This window comes from Mus musculus, chromosome 13 (assembly GCF_000001635.26).
Source record: "Mus musculus strain C57BL/6J chromosome 13, GRCm38.p6 C57BL/6J".
NCBI lineage: Eukaryota > Metazoa > Chordata > Mammalia > Rodentia > Muridae > Mus > Mus musculus.
Window position 1 is genome coordinate 78612537 of NC_000079.6, and position 25996 is coordinate 78638532.

The 25996-nt window shown below is 36.4% G+C and overlaps 1 long non-coding RNA gene across 6 annotated transcripts in view; it reads left to right on the plus strand.

Annotated features, from left to right (window-relative positions):
- The window catches only part of Gm32067, a 153271-nt gene extending 129073 nt beyond the window's left edge, over positions 1-24198 (plus strand). For 2 of the 6 annotated variants that reach the window (XR_001781009.2, XR_001781011.1), the window contains 2 exons: positions 18131-18385; positions 21501-22498. This is a non-coding gene — a long non-coding RNA (predicted gene, 32067). Of the gene's footprint in view, positions 1-9176; positions 9225-15764; positions 17141-18130; positions 18386-21500; positions 22499-23681 lie in introns of those variants that run through there. The other 4 variants (XR_382673.2, XR_001781012.2, XR_001781013.1 and 1 more) reach the window with 4 other exon arrangements.
- The last annotated feature ends 1798 nt before the right edge of the window (positions 24199-25996 follow it).

Sequence of the window (25996 nt, forward strand, 5' to 3'; positions counted from 1 at the left end):
TACTATATTAAAACATCTCTGCATCCCTGGGATGAAGCCTACTTTATCATGATGGATGATCAGTTTTATGTGTTCTTGGATTCAGTTTGTGAGAAGTTTATTGAGCATTTTTGCATCAACATTCATAAGGGAATTTGGTCTGAAGTTCTCTTTCTTTGTTGGGTCTTTATGTGGTTTAGGTACCAGAGTAATTGTGGTTTCACAGAATGAATTGGCTAGAGTACCCTCTGTTTCTATTTTGTGGAATAGTTTGAGGTTAATTGGAATTAGGTCTTCTTTGAAGGTCTGATAGAACTCTGCCCTAAACCCAACTGATACTGGGTTCGTTTTGGTTGGGAGACTATTAATGACTGCTTCTATTTCTTTAGGGGATATAGGACTGTTTAGATCGTTAATATGATCCTGATTTAACTTTGGTACCTGGTATCTATCTAGAAAATTGTCCATTTCATCCAGGTTTTCCAGTTTTTCGGAGTATAGCCTTTTGTAGTAGGATCTGATGATGCTTTGGATTTCCTCATGTTTTGTTGTTATGTCTCCCTTTTTATTTCTGAATTTGTTAATTAGGATACTGTCCCTGTGCCCTCTTGTTAGTCTGGCTAAGGGTTTATCTGTCTTGTTGATTTTCTAAAAAAAAAAAAAAAAAAAAAAAAAAAAAAAAAAAAAAAACAGCTCCTGGTTTGGTTGATACTTTGTATAGTTCTTTTTGTTTCCTCTTGGTTGATTTCCTGCTGTTTACTCCTCTTGGGTGAATTTGCGTCCATTTGTTCTAGAGCTTTCATGTGTTCTGTTAAGCTGCTTGTATATGCTCTCTTTTGTTTCGTTTTGGAGGCACTCATAGCTATGAGTTTTCCTTTTAGCATTCTTTTCATTGTGTTTCATAATTTTATGCTATGTTGTGCCTTCATTTTCAATGAATTCCAAGTCTTTAATTTCTTCACTTCTTTCCTGACCAAGTTATCATTGAGTAGAACATTGTTCAGCTCTCACGTTAATGTTAGCTTTCTCCTGCTTTATTGTTATTGAAGACCAGAATTGGTCTGTAGTAATGTGATAGGATGTGTGGGTTTGTTTCTACTTTCTTGTATCTGTTGAGGCCTGTAATTTACAGATTATATGGTCAATTTTTGAGAGGGTACCATGAGGTACTGAGCATAAGGTATATTCTTTTGTTTTAGGATGAAATTTCTATTAATATGTGGTAAATCCATTTGCTTCATAACTTCTGTTAGTTTCACTGTTTAGTTTCTCTTTCCATCATCTGTCCATTGCTGAGAGTGGGGTGTTGAACTCTCCCACTATTATTGTGTGAGGTGCAATGTGTACTTTGATCTTTAGTAAAGTTTCTTTAATGAATGTGAATGCCCTTGCATTTGGAGCATAGATGTTCAGAATTGAGAGTTCATCTTGATAGATTTTTCCTTTGATGAGTAAGAAGTGTCCTTCTTTACCTTTTTTGATAAATTTTGGTTGTATGTTGCTTTTATTCAATATTAGATTGGCTACTCCAGTTTGTTTCTTGGGAGCATTTGCTTGGAAAATTGTTTTTCAGTTCTTTACTCTGAGGTAGTGTAGTTCTTAGACACTGAGTTGCATTTCATTTATGCAGAAAATGATGGGTCCTGTTAGCATATCCAGTCTGTTTGTCTATTTGTTTTTATTGAAGAATTGAGTCCATTGATGTTAAGAGATATTAAGGAACAGTTATTGTTGCTTCCTGTTATTTTTGTTTTTAGAGGTGGAATTTTGTTTGTTTGCTTATCTTCTTTTAGGTTTTTTGAAAGAAGATTTCTTTCTTGCTTTTTCTAGGGTGTAGTTTCCCTCCTTGTGTTGGAGTTTTCCATCTATAATCCTTTGTATGTATACTTTTGTGGAATATTTTGTGTAAATTTTTTTTTTCATGGAATATCTTGATTTCTCCATCTAACATAATTGTGAGTTTTGTTGGGTACAATAGTGTGGGTTGGCATTTGTTTACTTTTTGGGTCTGTGTGACAGCTGCCCCGGATCTTCTAGCTTTCATAATCTCTGGTGAGAAGTCTGCTGTAATTCTGATAGGTCTGACTTTATATGTTATTTGACCTCTTTCCATTACTGTTTTTAATATTATTTGTGTTGTTGTTGTTGTTGTTGTTGTTTTGTGCATTTGATGTTTTGAATTTTATGTGACTGGAGGAATTTCTTTTCTGGTCCAGTCTATTTAGAGTTCTGTAGGCTTCTTGTATGTTTATGGGCATCTCTTTCTTTATGTTAGTGATGTTTTTTTCTATGACTTCTGATATCTTTCCTAGGTGTTTTTTTTTTATCTCCATGGTTGTCTCCCTTTGTGATTTCTTTATTGATTCTCTTTCCATTTTTAGATGGATGCTTTTGTTCAATCCCTTCAACTATTTGGTTGTGTTTTCTTGGAATTCTTAATGGGATTCCTGTGTTTCCTCTTTATGGGCTTCTACCTTTTTACCTGTTTCTCCTGTATTTCTTTTTATTTTATTTTATTGGATATTTTCTTTATTTACATTTCAAATGTTATCCCCTTTCCTGATCTCCCTCTGAAAATGCCCTCCCCTTATCCCCTTCCCCCTCACTCTGCTCACCAACCCACCTACCCCTGCTTACTGGCCCTGACATTCCCCTAAACTGGGGCATAGAGCCTTCATAGGACCAAGGACCTCTTCTCCCACTGATGACTGACTAGGCCATCTTCTTTTGTCTATATAACTAGAGCCATGAGTCCCACCATGTGTACTCTTTGGTTGGTGTTTTAGTCCCTGGGAGCTCTTGGGATACTGGTTAGTTCATATTTTGTTCTTCCTATGGAGCTATAAACCCCTTCAACTCCTTAGGTCCTTTCTCTGGCTCCTTCACTGTGGAGTCTGTGCTTCGTCCAATGGATGACTGTGAGCATCTCCTTCTGTACTTGTCAGGCACTGGCAGAAGAGAATTATTTATGTTCTTCCTAAATCCTCTATCATCATCATGAGATATGACTTTAAATCAGAACCTTGCTTTTTTTGGTGAGTTGTGGTAATCAGTGCTTGCTGTGGTGTGAGAACTGGGTTCTGATGATGCCAAGTAGCCTTGTTTTTTGTTTTTTTTTGTTTTTTTTTTATTTTTATTTTTTTGCTTATGTTCTTGCCATTGCCTCCCACCATCTGGTTCTCTCTGGTGTTAGCTGGTCGTTCTGTCTCTGACTGGTGCTTGTTCCTCCTGCAAGCCTGTGGAGACCAGTACTTTCCAGGATGAATTTGGGTATGAAGAATTGTGGCACAGGGTCAGTTCTGGGGAGCAGATGGAAACCAGAAGGATCCTGTTCCCGGCTGCTACTTTGTTCCTGTGTCCTGATGACTCTGGGCTGGTCCCTCTTTGGCTAGGATTTGAGCAGAAGTGGTAGTCTTACCTGTACTCACAGCTGTGTCAGCATTCATGGGAGACTAGCTCTTTCCCAGCGGTATTTGGGTACGGAGCACTGTGGCACAGGATCAGCTCTGGGCACTGTGGCACAGGATTAGCTGCAGGGGCAGATGGAAACCAGAAGCTTAAGCAAACTTTTCTTTTCTTTTCTTTTCTTTTCTTTTCTTTTCTTTTCTTTTCTTTTATATTTTTTAAATTGGCTATTTTCTTTATTTACATTTCAAATGTTATTCCCCCCGCTCCGAAACTCGCTATCCCATCCCCCCTCCCCTACTTCTATGAGGGTGATGACTGACACTTGGTTGTTCATTTTGCTTCTTGCTGTTTTGAATATAAAAATATTCTTTGATAGTGGATTTACTCATATTTCTTTTATTAGAATTATAGCTCCCTTTAATAAAAAAAACTAATGTCTTGGTGGAAATATATTCATACATTATTGAAACATATTATATGTATTTTGTATTTTGGTCCTTTCCTTTTCCCTCTCCTACCTCTAAAGCTTTTCATATCCTCTCCCTCAAGTTCATGATGGCTTCTTTAATTGTACATATAAACTTAAAAGAGCAACCTGCTGGGTTCCTTTGGTGTTGTTTATGTGTATATGAGTTCAGGTCTGATGACGTGGCATTAGATTGGTTTCTCTCTTTCGATGTCTCTTATTTAAAAAATGTATGCCCATAATTTCTATATATTTTCCATAGTATACTAGAGAGTAGAAACACTAATGTTCCTTGGTCAACATTCTCCTGCTCCCTGAAGTCGAACATTTCTTTCTGAAAGGGGCAAAACCGATCTGGAAGTAAAGCTGAATTGCATTGTGGGATTTTTTTTTGTTGTTGTTAAATAGATTTTATCTGCTCTTGTCACACACAAGTGAGATTATGGCTATATTGACCTCATTCAGAATAGCAATCATTTCCCTTTATGTGTTCCATAACATGGTGCTGCAAAACTTAAATTGCACAATGAAATTTATTTAAAATAGAGAAAATATCTACCGTAGCCTTTTGTACTTTCCAAAAGTACAAAGTAGCCTTAAAGGACTGGCTACCAGGTAGAGGAAAGCCAGCACCATGTGAAGGGAGGAGAAGGTAAAGCTAAAGGATGGACCTTAGCTCTCTCAAACCTCATTACTCATCAAAAGCATTGAAACCCAGGCTTTTGCAAGGCAGTAGCCTTAGGGTGGGGTATGATAATTTGCATGATTAAGTTTCTAGGGCAAATTGGCTTACTGACTTCACTAGGAAAACCACTTCAACCCATTAGCATAATGTGTAGCAAATCAAACTTAGGATCAATGGATAAATATTACTAAGACATTGTGTGAAGTATGTGAAACATAGATTTTATTAAAGGTTAAAAATGTCTGAATACTTGGAGATATAAAGCAAGACATTCTCTCTTTCTTTCTTTTATTTATTTATTTATTTATTTATTTATTTATTTATTGTATAGGAGTACACTGTAGCTACCTTCAGACACAATCAAAGAGGGTGCCTGGGATCCTATTACAGATGGTTATGAGCCACCATGAAGTTGCTGGGAATTGAACTCAGGACCTCTGGAAGAGCAATCAGTGCTCTTAACTGCTGGGCCATATCTCCAGCCCAAAGCAAGACTTTCTTCATGCTTGGTTACTGACCTAGGGTATACTCCTCATAGGAACTTGACTGGAACTATAATTTGAAGAAGGGATACATATAAAATAATGGATGGGGATTAATGATGGGATTTTAGGCATCCAAAGATAGCTGAGAAGAAAGTGTTTACAAATAAGAAAAGTGGGTCAATGCAGTAAATATCTATCTATCTATCTATCTATCTATCTATCTAGATCTAAGATCTAGATATAACAACTTTTTTCCTAAAGGATCTCAGAAGTTTTATAATTTCATCAGGTTCAGTCTTGTAGCCTTACTTTTTTCCCCCAAAGCCTTTTATGTGAGTGCTTTTCCTGGTCTACAATGCATTGATGCATGTATACTTGTAAATACTCATCCAGAATAGTGCATGAATTTAATGAATATGATAGCTTTATCCAATACTAAAATTCCTCAATGAACTTCTTAGTCCTTGTAATTATGAATAATATCAGTGTGTAAAATCTCAGTTATGCATTCTTAGGTCAGATTTAAAACACTAAATTTTTGTATTGTTGAGTGACTAAATAAAGTTTATGCTTAAGATATCCTTTAAGAAATTCTTAAAGTAAATTTTACAGTAATATATTCCATAGAAAACATTGATTCATATCCAGGTATGAAGATGCCAATGTGTGGAAGAAGTAAGTATTTTTATAAATTCTAATACAATTTCAGCATAGACAGAAAACCAAGTTCCATTTCCCGTAAGCTTATTCTTTGTAAGTAAATAAAATTTACAATTATGCACCATGTTTATATTGTTTGTTGCTATGCAGTTGAGCAAGTTAGAATGTGAGGAAATATCAGCATTTGTGAGAAGGCAAAAACAACTGACACATAATCACCTAAACTTTGGACAAACCTCTGAAATGGAAGCCAATATAGCAATGAAATCACAATGAAATTATAAATTTATGGAGGAAAAGCTGGGAGGTTAATTTTACCCTTTAAAACCTCAATGAAGCACAAAATTCAGGGGAAAAACTAATAATTATGACTAAGAATTGTAAGATTTGGAACATCAACTCAGCAAATGAAGACATTACCACATGGCAGACATTAGCCAATAAAAGGCATCCAATCACTCCAAAATGAGCCCATCAGGCGAAATGTGAGCACTGCGGATTTCCAGAGACATGGTGCATTTATTAAAAGAATCCATTTATTGCTTCCTGCCACTGATCTCACCCAGTCTACACACATTCAATGAGCTTAGACAATGCCTTGCAATTTGAGGGAGGTGCTGAAGATTAAAAGCAAGTCAGGTATACAACATCCTGACCCAAATGAGCTTACAGTTTAGTCACAATATGTGATGAGAGGGGAAAACAGATGAGCAGAAGGGACACAGCAAAGATAGAAATTGCTAAGAAGCCAAAGAGTGAGATAGATGGAGAAGGAGCTGCAGTGAGGGTCATCCAGGAAGAGTAGAAATGTAACAAAGACATATTTGTGCAATATCCTTTGTTTCTCTCTTAAAACTGTTCAAGTATATACTATGTCATGGTGAAAATGCCATGCCAACCTTTCCCATCGTGATATGCTGGTTTGATAGAACAGATTTTATTATGTGAGGTAAAGCAAAGCCTAACAATGTAGATTTCAATGGCTTGATCACACAGCACTCAGTGTAGATCTCATTGTGTAGAGATCATAGATACCACTCAGTGTAGACTGCTTTATATGCTAATCGCTTAAAATAAGGACAGTTATTTCCCACTTATATGAAGTTGGCTGCAAGTGGCTATCTCATTCAACTGTCCTCCATGTGTCCTTCAGGGATATCTCCCACTGTACCAACATCTAATTGTTGTGACAAAACTACAGCATTAGAGAGTTCATTTTGACAACTCTGCTCTCATATGGAAGTGATCTATGCGGCAAGACATACTTAATTGGTCTACATTAACTGCTTGGCCCTGAGTATTTTGATGTGTTCATTTGAGGCCAGGTAGGGTGGTCTCAGGTTTGATATATTACCAGATGAGGATGGAAGCTTAGGGCTTCATCAGATTTATAAAGATTTTGCATATCTTTACAAAAAGTTTTATCTTTGTCACATATATAGTAGAAAAAAATTAAAACGGAAAAGATATGATAGACCATATTCAGAAAATTATCTGGCTAAAACAACACACAGATGACAGGTTGTATGGATAGCAGAGCCTTCAGAAGATTCCTGGGGAAGTAAAACAACTGTGAGCCAGCATTGAGTGTATGTCTGCAACTTCTGAGACAGACTCTAGACTTGTCACATGTCCATGGAGATAGAACTACTTTATCAGAGCTGAAAGACAAGGAATAAATACCTATGACTAGTCTGTATGGCTTGGTTGACTGGACAGATCGTGATGGTAGTACCTGGTAAGATATTATTTGCTTAGAAGAAGCAGAAACACTGGGGGTACACCTGATTGTCCTACTTGAGGATATACTTAGTCAACATTGACTGATCAGTTAGAAATACACACTTGAGTCAAAAAAGACAGCCTAGATGTGGAGGTTTGTGAACAATTGGTTTTAAGACAAATGTAGAACTGTGAGACAACTGAGGCATCCTATGAAGTAGAGTTTGTCAAGAGACCTCAGAGGTCAAGCTTTTCCTCTTGTAAGACAGGATTTGTATTACTTTCCTAGGGCCAATGTAACAGAACACCATGTCGCTTCAGCACTGGGGCCTATTGTCTCACAGACATTGAGGCTAGAGTCTCTAATCAAAGTGTTATTGGCTTGGTTCTATTTGAGAACTGGGATGGAGTCTTTCATGAGACTCCAGATTCTTGTAGTGAATTCCTGGGAATCTTTGATATTTTGTAGCATTACTTGAATGTGTGTTCCTTACTGTCTTTCTACCCAAGGTCTTTTTATTTAGAGATAATAATTATATGTAATAGAGCCCACTACAATAATATCACTCTATTTTGACTATTTGCAAAGACTGTATTTCCAAATAGTTCAATAGGTCCCAAGAATTGGAACTCCAGCATATACATATTGTATGAAAAAATTCAACCTACAGAAATCTTCTTTGACCCACTTCTCTTAGCATGATTTGGAACAAAGATCAAGAATCAGACTGCACTAAGCTTAGAATGAACAGGAAATAAGAAGGACAAAGCTGTGACTGTAGGCTATTCATCTCAAAATACATCCACTGGTATGGGAACAGAGAGAGATAGGAGTGTATGGACAATGCAGTTTCAAGGACAAACTACTTTGCAGTTTGTCAAAGAATGATTCAAAAAAAAATCCAAGACATCCTAATGTCACATGCCTTCTGCAAGACTATTTCTTCAACCTAAACCATGTAGGCTGCTTGCCTGGTGAAGAATGGCAGCCATCCCTAGAACTTCAGTTAGTAGTTATCCACTTTGCATCTAGTATAATGTTCTCTTCTCTGATGAAACTTGGAAGTTTGAGTTTGAAAAATGATATGTCTAAAGAGTACAGGCTAAGCAATTTTAGATATGGCATAGCAATAAAAAACATTCTTGCCATGAATTCATTGGAGGTACAAGGACACAGATTAACCTTGTGGGTGTATTATACCACTTATTTTTTCAAAAGAAAGGAATTACTTGATATTTAAATTCTCACTTTCAGTTGGAGAGAAAAAATATAAATCTTGGGATGTCTAAAAAATATTAAAATGTTCACAGAATTAACCATCAGTGATAATATTAAATGTCGTATATCTACTTCATCACATGTTGGGAGAAACTGAAATATGTAACCAAATGGTGGCACATCAGTCTTTTCCTCTCCTGGGAGTGTATTAATGTTCTACCAATCTGTATGGATATGAGTATGTATATACAATATTTGTTAGGGATTTAAATCGGTGATTTGTGATTTGTAGTAGAACTTAAAGCCTAAGGAATTGTTTTGAGTATCAGAATATCAATAGTGTTAATTTTTTAAATTAAGGTTGTATTCCTGAATTCACTATTTTTAATCTAAAAAAAAGTAGTATGAGTTGAGAGTAGTTAGTCAGATATGTTTCCTAAATCTTATCCATGAAAAGCAGTGATGTTTCCCTAACATTCTGATCCAAAAGAGTGAGTACATATTTCATGATCCTTTATTCCTTTTCTAGAAGCTTTACAGATAGGATGTGCTGTTTCTGGGAAAATAATGAAAATTGACACTGAACTTCTCTTTACCCTGGTAAGAATTATAGCCTTTGACTATTTATTAACGAACATATTCTCCCATAATTGTGCTCAAGGTGACCACAGTGGAAATAGCTTATGACATATCAGTGCTCAGCACCACTTTCCTACCACGTATGCTCTATCTTCTCTTCTCAGATTGGCTTTGGGATGTTAGTATTGCTTTGATTTTGCTACCTGGCTCTAGGTATTGAGCTCTTTCTTATTATTTCTCTAACAAGTAGAATGCTTCTTACCACCCCCCATGTCTCCATTGTTCTGAGGATAAAGGCATAAATCTTGTTCTATGAGAAAACACTAAAGATATGACATTAAAATAGAGTCTATGAAATGGACACTGGACTCGAAATCAGAAGATAGGAGGGAAGATACTTTCTTTCCCTTGGTCAGCTAATTAATATCGTTACTTAAACATGATTTTTAGTTTCTTTTTTCAAAAGTGCATATGTGTGTGTGTGCATGTGTGTGTTTTTGTGTATGTGTGCTGGGTGTGTATGTGGTATATGTATGGGTACATGAGTCTATGGCCCACTGCATTCCTCTTTTTTTCTGCTAGTGATTGATGACATCCCAGATTGTAGACTGTATATTTTTCAAACCAAGAGGAATTTGGAAATGAATTTAAGTACATGTGATAGTAAGTGGAATAAGGAAAGAAAAACAAAAGTTAAAATATTTATTTTTATGTGTGTTTCAGAATGGTGGGAGCACTTCAGAAATGTGAGAAAGAAAGATTCTTCTAGCTTCAAGAGCAGAGGGAGTAGTGATTAGGTGAAATATATGGCAAATATTGAATCATAATAATGTTTTTGAATTTTTGCTCTAGGATAAATCCTAGCTCATGGAAAAATAATTTTGTTAGGCAGTTATGATTGTTAATAAATAGTACTCTATACACCTAGTTAAAATACTTTTCAAAGATAGTTAAATAAGAATCAACTAATGATATTTCTATATTTGTACTTTGTTTAAATATATTTGAAATTGTATGATTGACATATTTTCCTTTATCAGTCAGTGTACCTGACAACAGAATCGATTTGGGCAATTTCAAACCGAGTTAATTTAGTTCATTGAATCAGTTTCAAAGTACTGAAGGGGCTGGAGACACTAACTGGTTAAAGATATCTGGAGAGAGATAACTTTTCTAAGACACCTCTACCTTCAGGCCTGAAAGCCCAATGGGTGCTACTTGGAATTCCTGTTCCCTTTGCTCTGATGAAGTTAAACCTAAGTTACATTAGAAGATCTTATAACCACACTTACTGGAACCATTGCCATTGCTGAAACTACTCTTAAAATATAGAAAAATTGGGTATTTATTTCCTCAGTTTTCTCTTAGTGTCACCAATTAGAAACATTTAAGAGAAAGTCACAGGAGATAGGGAAACCGGCTTACAGGTCATTGTGTTGGCAATAGAAACAAACAACCAGAAATCCCCAATAAACAGTGCAAGGGAGAAGCTGAGAGACAGTGGCACTGTGTTGTCTTTTCTCACCATGATATTCTGATTAGTCTTTGAAAGTCTTTCAATATTATTGATTCAGCGAAGGCACAGTGCACTGAAAAGTGGAAAGGAGAGGTATGAAATGGCATAGCTCATATCAGAGAGGAAGGAAATTAGCTGAGCTTAAAGGGGTGATACGAAGGATGCAAACAGCAAGAGGTCAGATGTGGGTTTGAATTCCTATTCCGTGAGATTCAGACCCTTTTGGCAGATAATCTGATTGAAACTGCCATTTGTGGGTGGAGGATCAGGACCAGCCTGAGGCTATGGAAATGTCAAATTTCTTAAGGAGTTTTCCTGTTTGTCATGGTGCAGTAGAAACATGGCTCCACACAACTAAACATGAGCAATGATAGAGAACACCCACCTTCTAAGGTAGGGCCAGTAATGCCTCTGGCTTCACATGGCTATGGATGCATCTATGCATTCTGAACATTCTTGAGTTTCCCACTGTAAGCAGATTAGTGCAACGTACACATACTGAGATAGCAGGAGACTGGAGTAGGGTGTAGGTGCTATGAGCAGAGTGGCCAGTGTGGCCTTTCTGTGCTCCTTCCTCAAAGCTCCAGGTGATATATTAGGTAGTGTCACAGGATATGCAGTAAACCTGTCATTGGGAACAGAATAGCGGAGGTCTGGAAAGCCAGGCCAGAGGCCTCTTACTCACCCCATACAGTCATTTTATACTCAGATAACATCTAGGGAAAAGAGGCAGAAAAAGTCTTGACAGTTTAAGTAAAACAATTTCAGCAATTTAAAGTTCTCAGAGAAATGTACCAAGATGGGAGGGAATTCACAAGAAGGTGAAGTTTCTCCATGCAGTATATGCTTATTCTCTGGAGTATTATGTTCAAAGGGTTATAGCGAAAGATAACAAAATATCTCTATCTGAAGCCTTTTCAGGAAAATGTTTAGAATTTCCAAACTATACACGATAAAATAGGCTAGTGTAGGAAATTAGTTACTTTCAATCAACACTTACTATTTAATAGGTATAAAATAGTTAAAGCTAAGAGAGAAGAGAGTTTTAGACTTTTTGATCATGACTTTCCATCATTTATAGAGAGACGTTGTGGTCTTCCCATGAGCATACAGAAAGCATGATCTTCTATCCAAGTATAAGAAGACATACCCAAAAGTGATCCATGCATTTGTAGAGGTTGGGTTATTGTGGGAACAAAAGAATGCTTTATAGAGTTTATAAGCCAAAGGAGATGAGATTGCTTCAATTCATCCCTATGTTTCCATAATGCTTTTGTAATGGGTACAAATATTAAAATGATCCATTTTTGTCAAAAAGAGTCATAACAGAACAGTTAGGTTACCCACCCACTACAGGACCGTGAATCCCAGTGGTACTCCACCACCTTGAAGCAACTGAAATATTTTAGTCATATTTACGTGAACTGTGATACCAAATTACATTAAATACCCACTTAAGTAAAATAATCAGAAAACTTGCTGTATGTGTCTGCCTAAATTCGTACATGAGCCTATCCACATGGCTCTCTGTGTTCATGGGTATGTGACCATGTTGTAATGAGTTATTTCATTTTACGAATTGGCTGCTCAGAATGCTTGAGCATCACTTTCTGCAGTGTTCCATTATCAGATCACCATCATGCTAAACTGTGGGCCATCTTAGCTGATAATTTCTGAAAAGTGCTTACTTTTGAAATGAAAAGCAAAGTCAAAAATAAATAATAAATAAAATAAAACCATAATGCTGACTGAAAAAAAATCTTTATATTTATATCAAACCCCTCAGCTAGAATCTCAGACACATCACTGCTTAAAATGCAGTCACCTGACAAAAACCGTTCTAATTATTAGCCCCTTGGGCGAACATTTTTCAGAGTGACTGGCTAAAATGCACTCCAACTCATAATTTCTGCCTGTGACAGTGGAAGACATAACCTAGTTTCCTCTAATGCAAAAGTCTCTAATCTAGAGGGCAAGACCCTGCTGGTATAAAACTGAAGGGAGAAAATGCAATTTGAGCGCAAGGAAATTGCACACATACTTTGATAGTTCTACCACGCTCAGGTTTTTTTCTCTCCTCGGGTTTAAATGTCTTGTTTTATTTTATACTAAATTATGACCTGGCTGAAATTGCTATGTTTTCCTTGTCATATTCTAGAAACCTCTTACTATAAAAATGAAGGTTATACTATAGTTCCATACTTTCACTTTTTTCAGGGGGTAGGAATGTTCGCATTTTGACAGTTCAGCAGTGGAAACATTAAAACTTACTGTGCTTGCTACAGCAATATTTTTTCCCCATTGAATAATAGCACTTTTGTCTTGGCAAATGGGGCATATATACTGCATTAGAACAAGGTAATTAAATTGGTTCAGAGTGACGAAAGTGCAGATTTTCAGTGTGGACTAATCAGTAACAATTTCATTGTTGAATCTGTGAGTGAACAAACCTTATGATTGCTGGGAGAGATGAATTAACCTCACATGGTTCTGGTTCACTTCACAGACGGTGGTCGAGTAATGCATTGCCCTGCAACTGATGAGCGAGAAGGCAAAAGAAGTTTCAAGGAAGTTAAGTCAGAAGTGTTTGGAAAGAGCACAGCTATCAGTGTCTGTTACTGGGGATTTTCATTACTAGTTTTTCTGTCTGTGAGCTGGAGAGGCATCCGCTCCTTTCCTACTGCTTTCTGCTGACAGCTTCTGCTTAGCTTCTCCTTCCAGGTGGGAGGGCAGCAGGGTGGATGCAAAGCTGCTAATGCCAGAATGACTCCTTAGTGAGCATAGGACACCAGCCTCCTCCTGGAAACTGCACATGTTACCTTCACGTCTCATGCATGTTCCATTTATGTGAATATATTAGGAGCTCAGGTACAAGGCAGTAGGGTATGAACGTGTAGCTAGCCATTGACAGAAAACAAAAGCCACCTTTAGCTTCGCTTCTGGGGTAAATAATGTTTTCCCTTTTTTTGTGCAAAATGAGCTTGAATCTGAAAAGATCACTACCTTCCCATATTCAGAAAATAAAATTGAAAAGATCATAGAGGCAGATTTTTTTTTTTTGGTAATTGATTTACATAGTCATCAGTAAGTAATGGTATATAACAGCTCAACAATGTTACCGGTAAACCTGTAAATTCAGAAGTGTATGTCTGCAGTGATTTGTAATCATGACATCATAACTTGTTACCAAATCAGTAGCTGTCCTTCAGAAGATGGGACATGATTTTTCTAATATGATCACTGAATATGGGTACAAGATTAGACAAAAGTAGGGTGAATTATTGGAAAGCTGGTATAGGCTATAATTTAACAGGTATTTAGGAATATCTTTTGTGGCTTAATTGGTTTAATCTAGTTAATAAATTCTAAGGTTCACGTCTAGAAAACTGAAACATGTTTCTTAGTTTTCAATCATTAAATGTCATTAGATTGTGGATGTCAACATACGTTTTAGAAGAGCCTGATTTTCATAATACCATATAGTATCTGTCTCTGGGGGAAGCAAATCAGAATACCAAATGGGACTGGGAGATAATTTGTCCTTAACTCAGCCATATCCCCATCCCAGGCCCGTTGAGAGATCTGGACTCCTCTTACCAAATAGCAATGAAAAATGCAGACTGAGAGCTCAGTTGCCTATGATAGTCATTCTTGGTACAAGTGCACACAAGCAACTGTGGACTTTGAATCTAAGAAAATACAGTGAGGCATCACCATATACTGAACATAATATTCTGAAAACATTATGATATTAGATGTATCTTATTAATAACATTTATAGGACCACATGACTATATCGCACCATAAACTACTCCTGTTTTCTTTCAACCTTGCAGTATTTTCTATTAGATAATTCTTGAAGTGGTATATAAAAAGCTTACTCTTGATGTTTTATTCAGACTTGTCATATATTAATTGAAGAGTTTTAAAGTATTTCCAAGTTAGGATGTTGGATATTATCACGACTATTGTGGAATATTTTCAGTACACCATGTTAACAAGCCCTCTGATATTTGAAAAATATGGTTTTACTAGCTTCTTTTAAGCACATAAGCTACTAGATGTGGATAAAAAGGTTAACAAAAACGAATATCTATCCACTCAAATCCATCCTTCTATATGCCAATTATTTAAAGTTTACTATGTGCAGAATACTTATGTTTAGTATTGTGCATTCATTATTTCAGATAACCTTTAAAACTCTCCAGTGGAAAATTTACTATTATTGGTTCCATTTTTACAGATAAAGAAACTTTAGCAGAGGCAGGATGTAAAACTCACTCAGAAGTATTGTAAGTAGAATAGTGTCAAAAATGAAGGCATCCAGATACGGTGTTCCTTGCCCTTATATTTTGTTACATTGCTTTCCATTCTTTAACACTGACTCAAAGCTGTGTTAAGATGTGAGAGTGTAAAACTCGGTGCTAGGTCAGAAGGAAGCTGCATCTGTGAACAATGATGTTTGTCATCCCAGGTGTGTTAACAATGTGAATATTGCTCACCATAGTTTTGAGAACAGATCCACAACTATGTCAGCTTCATGAGGTTCTTCAGAAGCCATAAAAATAAAGGGTCTCAATGGCTCCATACAAAGTGGACAATTTTATATTTTTGTATCGATTAGAATAGGAGTAAAAAATGCATCTAATTAATATACTGACTCACTGATATTAAATATTAAGATTGTCTACCATTACAAACCTAATTTTTTTTCTTTAGAAATAAAATTCATAGCTCCCCTCGTCCTCCCTGGAATTTTCATTTTGTTTGTTTATTGGTTGGGGCCAGGTCTCATGTAGCCCAGACTAGCCTTGAACTCCTAGTCTCCCTGCCTCCTCCTCTGAGTGCTGGGATTATAGGTATGAGCCCTTGAGAGCAGTTGGAGTTTCACATTTTGATTAGACTAAAAATAAATTCCTCTGATGAAAATTACTTTCACAAAATTGGATTAGCACATAATTTGAAGAAATATGATTTGTGAGTTTTCCAAGAACAGTTTTATTTTTACTCAGATGATACCCAATAGATCAACTTAAACTTTGATGCATTTTTAGCATAACAGAAGCATGTTGGTCTCTCAGTTGGCATCAGAAAGAAAACATTCTGTCAGGGGTTTTATTTAACCCAGTTAGGCTCCATACACAGCCTTTGCCTGGGGTGTATTTGCTCTACCTCTGATGTTCTGCTACCAGAAAAGATTGTATGCAGAAAGAGTACATATTTCTTTGGAGTAGACGTTCACTTATAGACTTTAGATATGTCAGAAGGTTAGTGTAGAGACATTCCTATCCTTTGTACTTTTTTTTTTTTTTTTCCGGATAGTAACATACACAACTAAATCATTGCAAAAATGCTTAGCAAACATAAAAAACTAATTTCATCATTTCTTGTGTTCTTGTTTTGAATTTTTTTCTTCAATAGAACTCATAAAGTAAAATCTCACCAAGATCATTGCATATAAATAAGTGCAAACTAACAAAAAGGAAATTATTTGCATGAATGTCCTGTTAATGCAAACCAATTTCTCACAATTCTAAATTTGCATTCTGCAATGTGTTTTGTATTTCTTATCAGATTTACATGTTCCCATGTGGGTATGTATATTTTGTACATATTTCATGCATATCCATAACAGAAAATGGTTTGGAGTTTTAACTAACAAATAAGACAGAGGCAAAGATTACTTTTTTCCCCTCAGAATTTTACTCCAGGATTTCTGGCTTTTCCTCACTTCTGTGTAGACCACAGTAAACATTTGGAAGGCATTTTGTGTGGCAAGTTTGTGCCTTGCAGTTTTTGAGCAACGCAAACTTCCCGTTAAATAAATGAAAACAGACCTTAGAAGGGGTGTGCTTCCAACACATTCCCCTAAGATCTGAGCACCGCTGTGCATTCTTGCTCAATTTAAACAAACTAAACTTCAGTTAGTCTCCCTCCCCTAATGGGCACCCCCACTGGGAACATTGTTAGGTTACCACCATGGACAAGGCTTCAGTACAGCTGGATATGTAAACAAGACCATAATCCGCATGAAAGGACTCTCAGAGTTTTGGCAGCGCTCTCTCGATGTTGTTAACATATTGTGCCAAAGCAATAACAAAGCCATCATTTTTAAGTTTGTTCACGGATTTGTATTAATCAAGAAATTTTCCAGAAATTACTTCTAAATGAGGAAACTTCCAGAAAGTTACCATTTGGCAAGAAGGTTTCCAGATGCTTCATTCCCTCCGCCTCCGCCCCACCCCCAACCTTTTCTTTTCCCCTATCTTCCACATATTCTTTCAAATAAATCACAAGTTTGTGGAAGTTCTGTTGAAACAGAAAACACATTGCTGCTGTGTTGGCAAAGGGAGGCTCACTTCACGCCCTATTTCATCAAAGCCTGCCCAGGATTGAATGATTTCTTCCTGTTAGCAAAGAGGTGGGTAGGCCAGCTTTCTTGGCATTCTAGAGATAGATATTAAGTATTGATAGAAGTATTAAGTATTGATCAGAAAAAACATTTATTAGATTATTGTTAGAACTGCAAACTAAGCATGCAGGAGCAGGTAAAAAAGAGAGTGTAAATTTACTTGTCAGTTTTTATTAGCACAGTAAGTGATTAGTTCAAATTCATTTATTTTCGATATAAATTCCATTTTCATAGGTTTTCCAGAATTGAGTCTCCTGAGAACTTCTGTGTCTAATTTCTAGGGAAAGCAAAAAGGATAATGCCCCGCAGTTAGAGAACCATGGCCGTACAAACCTAAAGTTACTTTTTACATTATTTCATTGCTTAAGTATTCCACAAAAGCAGTTTTTCTTGCAAATTCTACATCATTCAAAATAGACCAGGCAAAATATCCTTTAAAAATGTATTATTATTCACAATTCAGGCCGGTGGCAGGCTCAGCCACATGAAAACCATGGTTACTGCTACGGGTGGGCTCAGAGACTGGGAGACTGGGAGCTGAGGGGGTCACAGGAGGGTTTTCAGAGAATGGTCATTACAGTTTTGGGCTACTCAGGGTGTCCTTGTCAACCTACTCAAAGGTAACTCAAGCCCTACTGGCCATAAAAATCCTGACACTGTGAAGGCTGGTCTGGATGAGCTTCAGGTCGGCCAACGGGATCTTTAGGCTCTCAGCCCCAAGAAGGAGCTTGCCTCACACCTTTCTTGTATCTCATCAATAACTAGTTATTGATATCTGATGGATGGTATTTATTTTCATTACAAGGAAGGACACCTGTTTGAGTACCACTGACATTAACTAAGCAGAAGACCTTTCCTAACTCTTAAATGGATTTGGAATTCTGGATGCCGTCTCTTGTTTACTCCTTTCGATGAGTTATGTGAAATCTCACCATCATATTCTGCCTTGTTCTAAGGCAGCTCCAATTTTTTCACCTTCTCTCTGGCCTTCTCCTGCAGTGTCTACAAGGATGTATGTCGTAGCACAGACTTCTCCCTGGTGATCTACTGCAGTATCTAGAGGATGTGTGGAGCATCGCAGAGAGGCTCAGTGAACCGATCTAGGATGTTGATTCTCTTTCCTAAACTACGCATGTTGGAAAGCACTTTAATTTGCTGAAACTGCCAGCATCCTCTTGTTCTAATTATGGTATTGTATTCAGAAGCTCCCTAGAAGATTACTTCAGGAATTGATGGCAAGATCTATAGCTTATGGTGAGTAATAAACACTACAAAGACAGGGAACTGCAGAAAAATCAGGTTCAGAAATAAATCCCAATGAACTTATGGTACTTTGGAACCAGCATCCTTTTTTTCAGAGAACGTGGACTTGGTACTTCTCAAGATCCTTGACGTACATTCTGCTTGTTTAGATTTGGCCTTTGGTGTTGAGCATTGGAGATACATATATTTGATTATTTAAGGAGTATGTGTTTATCATCTATTTTAAAATTAACTCACCATTTACTTGTATATTACCATAGAAGACTAGACTAATTTACTTAATACCGCAAGAGCATTCTCACCTGAAAACACTTTTGTTTCCAGAGCTGTGAATTTGAGATGTAGTGGCTTATTAATGAATGAATGAATGAAATAATTAATTAATTTTTATATGAGTCAATGGCTCAACTTATTTTCTTGTCAGGCTATATGTGTTTACAATATGTAGACTTTTAAAAAATGTGTATAATGTTATATTTCAAACTTAAAAATAGATAAGGCCAGAGAGATGGTTTGATGTGAATGCGCTTACAGTGTGAGTCTGCTAGCATGAGTTGGTCACCAGAAGCTCTGGTGGAAGGATTGAACCAACTCTCAAAAGTTGTCATCTTACCTCCACATGCATATCTCAGCATATGCACATCTATACACACAGGAGCATCTACACACACACACACACACACACACACACACACACACAGATACACAGACACAGACACAGACACACAGAGACACACACACACACACACACACACACACACACACATGCACTCACAAAATCTGTCATTCTCTTATCTGAAAAGTGAAAGTTGAAATTTCTTCAGGACTAACAGAGAAAACACACTGAACAGATGGAACACTAGCCATGCTAAGAAGGCAGCAGTTAATTTTGTGCTGGAGGAATGATGGGCGTCTAACTTCACAAATTCAGGTCTATTTTTATGTTGTCCATTTTTTAAACTAATGTGAGAAATTGCAGAGTAATCTAGAGACATAAAGTTAAATTTCAAATTAAGTATTTTTACGGCCACTAGTCTAGCTGAAAATCATGGCTATTTAGTAAGTGGATTAATATGTGGTTACTATGGGCTAGGTACTTTGGGGAACAATGATTGGCCAAGATGAAGAAAGCTTCTGTATTTTTGAAATACTCAAAGAGGTGATGTGCAGTTAATTGTAAACTATGATAAGTGCCAGTTCCAGAACTTTGGCTCTACTTCCCATGTCCTATAATATCTGTTGTACTTACTCTTATGGATGCCAGCTTCTCTACATTTATTATCATTTAATATAAATCAGTACTTTGGAACACCATGGGAAAGTGCTTTATAAACTGTGTTTCAATTTATGGGTTAATGTATATAATATATTATACAGTTATGCAAAGTTCCTAGTGATATTGCTAATTGGAGTAAGGACTGGATTAATATATAGGACTGTGAGTCTGTAGATGTTTTGGTCATACCAGCTCTACTATCTCACCTCTCTGTTCAGAGGATAAAACCTAGGATCCAATATGCTAATATTTCTCATTGATTGCCATTTTGTCATATGCATTCAAATCTATCCAGCATGAACAAGAAATCAGCCAACTGAACCATATTTCCCTACCCAGGGTCATCCTTTTAGCTCTCTCTCTCATCACACATCTGGGCTGTTGAATGTTGCTATTGAAAATCACAAAACTATTCTGATTTGATCTGTACAGAGTCATACTTTCTAATTTTACTTCTGCTCACAATTCTTTTGCTGACTCTCCATCACATCTCCTACTGCAGCTTTTCCTCCCCGCCCTCCATCTCAGCAATGCCTGTACTTCATATTTGACTGAAGATGAACATTTCTAAGTGAATAGCATTGAAAGTCCTCTTTCTGGACATTTTTGTCCCTGTATTATCCAGGAATGAATAGCATTAGAGCATCACTCTGCCCCACCTCACTCCTTACTCTTACATTTGAGGATGAGTGGTTCTGCCCATTTGGTACCTGTGGAACCTGTTCTATGTATTTCCGTCCACTCCTGGGCATGTTGGATACTCCACTTCACTGTCTCTCTGCATCATCTTCTTTTATGTGCCTAAGGCTTGTTCTCATAATAATTGCATTCATTTTGTCTTCCATGGAACCATTTCTGAGGGTAGGTTAAATTATATGCTATATGTAATATGTTAGGTCATCACTTATTATACGCAGTGTTAGCTCTGCAGCACCTACTGGTCTAGGCTCTGAAAAGAGTGTAAAGTTGCCTAGCACCACAATGGCCTTCAAAGCTACTATATACTGGTTGACAAATTAAGACTGGCTAAAAGCGGTTGCCAATACATGATTGAAAATGATATAACTTAAGAGAAATGTAGCAGGGTGGGGGAAGGGTATAGGGGGCTTTGGGGACAGCATTTGAAATGTAAATGAAGAAAATATCTAATTAAAAAATGCCTTAAAAATCAAAAAGAAATTTAAGAGACATGCAAACAGCATGTTCGTATAATTCTAGTGAAGTTGGAGTAGCAAAGGCAAGGGTTACTTTTGATGGAATAATTAAAACAAAAACAGTACAAATTCTCTACCGTCAAAACATTATGAACCTGTTAATCATATGCACTAGCACTCTTCTATGAGTCCAAGAGATAATGTCTTCATGTTTCAATCAACCTTTAAAATATGCTACCATGGGGTATGTTCATGTCCTGCTTATAGACATAGGGTATCAGAGAAGTTGACGTTCTTAGAGTGTTGGATAGTTTGTTCAAAGTCACATGGTCAAAAGTCACAGTTATAGGAAAGGAAGGATTGTTTGTCTATTTTATGCCCATATTCTTTCCTTTACATGTTTTCACCATTAAAATTAGATTTTTAACTAGTTGGTGCAAGATAAAAATTCTGGGTATAATAGACATTAGAATTTGACTACTCTATCCAGCATTTCCCAGAAAAGTGATTTTTGGACAAGTACCACTCTACTTTGGTTTTTTTACTTGTAAAGAGAAGGAGATAACATTTCCCCTGATTTGAGTAACTTAGAAGTTAATTTGGGGTAGTGCATCTGACTGCTAGTGTTCTGAACCAAAACTTTATTTAAACTAAAATGCATTCATTGCCTTTGTAGCCCTCAGCTGAACTTCTCCACACAGCTCTTCCATCAATACAGTCATAGACTGTGCAGCCCGGAATTAGACTTGGAGGTGAGGAGTGAACACACCCACATGTATTGAGCAACGGTTTGAGTGCACTTCTACAGAAGACAGTTGGGCAGCACTTGGTACGGGAGCACATGAAGAGCCAGAGAACTCCAAGTGAAGTCAGGCTGCTCTCAGTAGCAGTTCTAAGTTTGTTTAAACTGAAACAAAGAAGCTTTTGTGTCCACATGAATAAACTACCCAGGAGCTAGAGATGGCTCCCTGAGAAAGACTATTAGCTTGCACAGGGCATTTTACTGTGGCTGAAGACAATTCTCAAGAAGGGTTATAGAGGTTGATACTGACCAGAAACCCTCTTCTCTGATGACTAGTTTGCCTGGTACCAGAAAGCACCATATGAAGGATGCCACCAATAGTCTTTTCCAGCTATGACGCTTATAAACTACAACAGTGACTAGGATGACCCAATAGCCTTAGAGATGCAATACTGGGAAACATATCTTGATTGTAGCCAACAGCTCTTTCATTGGATTTATGGCTTGTTAAACAAGAGGGCAATCATACCCAGTATTGGAGACCTAGCCAACTAATTGCTGCTAGTTAAGTAGTGAGAACTTAAAATTGTCACTTTACCAACCAGCACAATTCCTAACTACATTTAAAATATTCATCCTTATACCCACAGGTTAGTGTAATTCTCACCCCTCCTCAAGGAAACTTCTCTTTGCAACAGATGGAGATCATTACAGCAAACTACAACCAATCAAAAGGCAGAGGTGTGGAACTTTGTCTGAACTGACACATCTACAACACATTTTACATCTCAGAGATCACCGCAGAAGAGGGCAGAAGGATTGTAAATGCCAGAGGAACAGAAAGTTTGCTGTGAGATTTTTTTCCTATAAGTGTCAGAGAAGCTGCACCCATAAAGGCTTACCACAAGGATGACACCAAAACCAAAAAAAAAAAAAAAAAAAAAAACCAAAACAAAAGAGGGAAACAAATAAACAACAACAACAAAAACCCACCAAACCATTGTATTTTCCCCTAAATATTTCAGGCTTGAAATACTTAAGAATTTAAACCTAAGAATGCAATATATATATATACATATATATATGTATATAAATTTTAATTTTATTTTACAATGTTTCAGAAGTGCTACGCATGTTTTGAATGTTGCTATCCAGCCAGGCTATTACTACATGGCTGATAGTTGAGAATTTGAGTAGCAACCGTGAACCATAGCTCAGAATCAGTCATGTAATCATAAAAATAATCAGTTAATACTCTATAGTCTACTATGTTGTACATTATGATATTGTCTAGATTAGGCATGTGAAAGCATAACTTGGTTATGGTATGGAAAATTTATAATGGATTTATTGGGATGTAACCCATCATAAGTCAAAGAATTTCAAAATTCCATCAGCACTTGAAAAATAAACATGACATTGAATGGAGTGAGTTCAACTATCACTTTAGATTCTGTCCATTGATGGTGTTGACGAGTTTTTGTTTGTTTGTTTGTTTTTTTCATGTTGATCACTTCTCGAGCTTTGAGCTAAGATCAGGTGTGGCACATGCTTTCTGACTTTCTGCTATGCTCTATCAGCTGTCTGAGGGATGTTAATGAGTCTCTCACACCGGATTTCCACATTTGCCTAGCTTCAGGTTCAGTTTCTCCCATTTTTGTATCATGTTTTGATTGTGCACATACAATTAGAATTGCCACATCTTCTGATTGCCTGTTCTTCTCTTTACCATGAAGTCTACATTATCTGCTATTATGTAGCTGCTCCTTTTCTCCTTGGCTTGTTAGTTCACTCTTTATATTCAACTTACATAAACACAGTATTCTATTTCAGAGAGCTTCTTTTAGACAACAAGTAGTTTGATCATATTTAACAATCAATTCTGCTAATATCTGTCTTTTACCTAGCCCATGCAGACAATTTGCAGGTTGGGGTGTGCTTTATGGCAGTGTTTGCCTAAGGTCTGTGGAGTTTTATTGTTAGCACTGCAAGACCATTTGCATTTGATATAATGATTGACACATTAGAATTTAAATCTATTTTGTGTTTTCATTTGTTTTGTCTTCATGCTTGTAATTTTTATTTCTATTGTTGACCATAATTTTGAAAATTCAGGAAGAGAAGATACTTATATTTTCCCCTGGACCACTATTGACTGAAATTTCTTTTCCTGGTATGTGAGTCTAGATATTTTCCTTTGATATTAACCACTCCTTATGAGATGAACTTACTACAAAGCATGTTGTATCAGAGTCCTGCTCCACTTGTTTCTGAAGAAAAGTGAATTCTAATTATCATATTTAATACAAACAATGAGATAATAAATGTAAAAGGAGGATGTAGGAATGGGAGTTCATAATACATTCAGAGTTTCAAGACACACAGTCAATGTACACTGATTTACAATGAAAGCTTGACACTGTCATGTAACATTAGGATTGTAAAATCAGTCAAGACAGCATTTCCATCTCACACTAAGTTTTCCCACAAAATAGGGCTGAATAAAGCCAAGCTGATTCTACGCCAGTTCCCAGGCATAAGCCCAAAGAATTGCACACGCATGAACAAAAATTATGGTAAGTAACATGAAAATAGATTTTTCAGGTGAGTATGGCTTTCATTTTGAATAAATAGCTAACTATACTTTAGTCGAAATTTACATGCTCCAAATGTAATACACATGTTTTTGTTTCTTATTTTGACTATTTTCAGTGATGAGCACCAGTATACATTATAAATCTTATTTTAGAAACACTCAACTTTGATATAGTAAGGAAAAATGAAAAGTAGGTTCTAAATTTGAACAATCAGGGTTTGTGGTGTTTGATTTGATTACCTCTTGGTGTTATTCTTCTTCCTGGGCCATTGGTATAATGGACTTTCTCTTTCTTGATGGTGTATTAATTGACTGACATGATTTCCCTCATGAAGATATAAGCTTTATTAGCATAAGTAGAGATAAGTACCATTAATACTTGTTTTCTAAACTATCCTCAGAAGGAACAATTTTGTTAAATATTTTTATCTATAAATATTATAAATAATTTTAAATTATAGGTGAATGTTTTTATAAATTCAAATAATAATTAAAATGAATTTTTTATAGTTGGTATAAATATTGCTTTATTGTCATTTGTAAAGTAGTAATGAGCTATAATATTTATCCATTTCTTGGCTGGTGTGGGTTTTGACAGATTCTGTACACAACTGGTCACTGGGAACAGGAAAATAATCTAAAGCACAGGAATTTCTTCATATAAAGCTTTGCTGTACTTAGAAAGGAAGAGTAATAAATGGCACAATTTAAATACAAGCAGTGATATGTAGTGTGGTTCATAGCATGCACTTCAGGACTTCAAGGTCAGGACAGGACACAAAGGTCTTAGGGAAGTTTTCTGCAGTAAAAGGGACCCGAGTAAGTCCTTAAACTCAGGGCTACAGGAAGGCGAAGAGAAAATACCAGTGACTTGGGAGACAAATGGGATTTTTCTAAAGGAGGAAATTTTTACCAAGAAAATACAACTAAACTTACAGAAAGTAAAGATGACTTCTAAAGACCATTGGATCTTTGAGATATAGCCTTCATTTCCATTATGCAATAAAGACAAACTGGACATCTCAGAGAGATGATTAATAATATAAATAATGAAAGAGGATACAGAGTAGTTTGTGGTATAGATAATAGCTGTTCAAGTTGTAGGGGTAGAATAACCAGAAAGTTCAGAGAGAGAGAGAAAGAAAGAGAGAGAGAGAGAGAGAGAGAGAGTTAGTTTAGCAGGGTGATGTATGTGTTGGGTCTATGTATTAGCAAGGTGACCAACATGACCAAGGCAGAGACCCAGAATCTTAACCAGTATCTCAGTAGTAATAGGACTTGTGGTTACACTTATCTGTTTCTCTAATCACCATTGAATTTATAGGTTATAGCATGAAGACATCTCTTTGAACTGGAAAGCTATTCCCATATGTAAATTTAATATGTAAGTATTTAATTATGTAAGACATGTATTTTTGGTATTTGTTTTGAATATATCATTTATGAAATGCTGGCTTGCATAAAATTGGCATGTGTATAAATATATTGAAGAAAGTTTAGAATTTTTATCAATGTAAATTGTATATAAAATATACATTTTATACAGTAAGGAAAATGAATGTACATTTTATATACTTCAGTAGTGTTATCACTCTAGCATATTTGAAGAGGGAAATCCATTTTTACGACATGGGTCTTAAGAGTAAGTAGAGAAAAGCCATCCATAAAACATAATTCTCTAGGTTTCCCTAGAAAAATTCCTCTCTGCTCCATATGTGCCTTGGGTTTTATAATTAAACTCATGCCTGGACCCATGTCATCTGAATTTTAAAGGTTATGTACATAGACTGTCAAAACACCATTTAAAACACATTAGTAGAGTGAAGGATTGGCT